Genomic DNA, 3,582 nt, shown 5'->3' with positions numbered 1-3,582 from the left:
GTTTCTGGGTGTGTTTTTCGTTTTCTTTCTCATTAGGTGGTTTATTGGTGGGTGGTGTTGGTGAGCAAAAATGATGTTTGGGAGTTGGGTGTAATGTTGAATGGAATAGCAAAAGATTTTACCTCGTTAGACGATTTTCAAGTGAAATGTCCAAAACCCAATCCAAGGGTAGGACACTTAGGGACTGTTTGGGAACCTTTTTGTTTTCGAGAATTAATTTCAAAATCAATGTTATGATTTTATTTATTTTATTTTTATTTTTTATAATAAAAATCCGTTTGAAAGGTTGGAATATTTTTAAAATAAATTCATGGGAGAAAATTGCAAACAAGTGAAATATCAAAAATTAATAAAATAAGGTTTTTAATATTTGATCATAAATTATTTATTTTTTCGTCATTTAATATTTAATCATATATAAGTTTTAAATAAAAATTAATTTAATAAAATAAATATAAATATGCTTTCAATAATTTTAATAATTTGAATAAACAAATAAACTAATAATAAAAATATGTTAAAATTTTTTTAAATGAAAATACAAAGAAGAGATTAAAACCCCGAAAAAAGTAGTTCAATGTTTGATAGACCCGTAGGGGAATATTTGAACATTCCCTGGTCAATGTTGAACATCCTTCAGGGCATTTGAGTGTTCTATTTAGGTTTTCTAGCACTCCATTGAAGTTTTCTAACGTTTAACCCCTTCAAAGTTATCAATTATGTTTTTCTTATGTTTTCAAAAAACATTAAAACCATATGAGTTAAGAATGTTTTTGGTAGTAATTCTAGGAAGTGATTTTACCATGTTTAATACTTGAAAAATAAAAAATTTTAAGTATTAAAAATATTAGAAATATTTTCTAAAATCATTGTCAAATGAGCTTTAAGTATAGTCGATCCTTTAGTTCTAACTACACTAAATATATGCATAAGAAATTATTAATTTTGAAATGTTCAAAGTTGATTAAAAATTGATAAGACTCTTGGAAGTATGAGGCATTGTTCATTGGATGAAATAGAACAAGTTTATCAATCTAAACTAATACTTCAACATAAGGGTTTATTTGATCATATTTTCTAAAATTTGTTTTTTAAAAACTATTTTTAAGTTAAAGAAAAAAAACCAGATTTCTAGTTTTTTTTCTTATAACAATAAGGGTGTTTGACAAGTTTTTTTTTTTTAAAATAGTTTTATAATTACAAATAAGTTTAAAAACAACATTTTTAGTAAAATATGAATAATAGAAAGGAGTCATTTTCTTTATACCCAAATTTAGTGTATACAAAAAAAGTACACCAGATTTAGGTGACAAAATTTTTTAGTGCCTTAATTTTGAAAGTAGTATTTTAAAAATATTGGCTTTCTTATTGAACTATTTTTTAAATCATAAAATCTTTTATTAAAATTAGCTAAAAAGTTACTTAAACTTAGACTGAACATAGATTTCCTAAAAATTTAAGCACATAGAATTTGAGCCTAATAGGTGTAAAATATAAAAGGATAATCACGATTGATAAGTATATTCTAAAGCACTAAGTAGGATGTAACAACAAACTAAGGTGGTATTTATTTTTTTGACTTTTTGCTAAAAATCATTTAGTTTTAGAATTTAGGTTGTTTGTTTTTTTACTTTTTCATGATTTATTATAAACTTTTTACTAAATAGAAAAAGCCAAAATATGTGGCTTTTTCTAAATAGAAAAAATAACACAATGGTTTTTTTTACTTTTTAATATTTAATAGAAATAAAATACTATAAAAACAAACAACCTAATATTTAATACTATTAAGTATTAAGGTTCTATTTAGAATTAAGCAAAAAAACAAACACCACCTAAGATACGGTCTAACTCAAAAAGGAATATTATGACAAAGATAATATGACACTTATTTTAAATTATTTAATTATTGGAATTATAAGAGCATATATATATAAAACTTATTTTTATGTCATTTCCAGGAATACATTAATATAGGTAGGTAGAGAGAATAGTCTTAGCTAGCAAGTAGATCTTATTTTATTTTGTCCCAACTTCCAAGCTTAGCTAGTTGAGGTAATAAGCAGCAGATGGTACATTCGAACAAAGGTAAGTGCATGCACAAGTAGAAGGTGGTTGACAGAATCCATTGGCATCTCTATGAAACTGTCCTCCATATTTGTCTACACAAAGCGTAGCGCATGCCGGGTCTGTGCAGTTGTCAAGGTGTTCAGACTTGGCACAAACATTAAATTCAGCCCTTACTTCATTGCCTGCCCAACAATTAAAAGTATTTTTGATAAAAGCAACAAATAAATAATTTTTCGAAAGTAGGACCATCATCAATTGTTAATCCAAAAATCAAAGTAGAGTGATTCTCTAGATTTTTAAAAATTAATCTTAGAATTGTATCAAACACCAATGTGGTTGCTAACATTGGAAAGGTTCTAGCCTTTCAATAATCACTCTTAATTGAGTGTGTGACCCTACAAAAATATTTATCATCCAAACCTTAATGTTATCTTTGGTTTAAGAAAAAAATAAAAAAATATTAGGTAAATGTTTTACAACTGTGTTTGATTGTACTATGAAAAATATAGAAGAAATTCAAATATATTTAAAATTTAAAGAAATTTATATATTTTTAAATTATTTAATCTTTATATGAAAGAGTTAAATAAGTTAAATGAGTTTTAAAAAAAATTATTAACTTTAAATTTTTTATTTTTTTATTTTTTTTCTTCTACTTTTTCTCTCTATTTTCTTTCCCTTGAATTTTCTCTCAAACTTTTCAAAACCCAAATATAGTGTAATGTTATGTTTGGTTTTTAAAAAGTAATAAGGAAAGAAATAAAATATTAAGGAAAATAATTTCCTCATATTTGATTATAAAATGAAAAAAAAAAATCAAATATAATTAAAATTAGTTAAAAAACTATGCATTTTCAAATTATTTAATTGTTATTTTCAAGAGTTAAAATAAATTAAATGAATTTAAAGTAGTATATAAAAATAATTTATTAACTTTAAATATATTTTTTATTTTTATCATTATTTTCTTTTCTTAGATTCACCCTCAAAATTCTTAGACAACTTACCCATTTATCATTTGCCATATAACAATTATTTTTATGACAATTGTTGCTTAAATGTAAACAAGTAAAAATAATTAATTAGATTTTTATTGAAGAAAATTTGTGTTTAACAATTTAAATTAATTAATTATATTCAGAAAATTAATTTTTAAAAATATTTTTAATAATTTAAAAGTTTCCTTATTTTCTCCTAAATCAAGCTAATTTTCCTTCTTTTTCTCCTACTCACATTCACAGTTCATATTTTATTAAGCAATTATTCCTTTTCATTGCTTACACACCAATCACATTCAATAAAAGAACACATATGATGAATACTATATACAATATACCTCTTAAAAGAAGTGACTTTTAAAATTGATTTAAAAGAAAATACAAGTATCAAAAAATTTTACAACCTTAAATCCTAAAAAAATTTATAATAGATTTTAAGTATATAAGATAAATCTCTATTTTGTCTGTTTTTTTTTTCCCATAAAATTTTTCATTATTTTCTAATTTTTAAAAA

This window comes from Vitis riparia, chromosome 7, assembly GCF_004353265.1.
Source record: "Vitis riparia cultivar Riparia Gloire de Montpellier isolate 1030 chromosome 7, EGFV_Vit.rip_1.0, whole genome shotgun sequence".
Classification (NCBI taxonomy): domain Eukaryota; kingdom Viridiplantae; phylum Streptophyta; class Magnoliopsida; order Vitales; family Vitaceae; genus Vitis; species Vitis riparia.
This window is presented reverse-complemented; position numbering follows the sequence as displayed.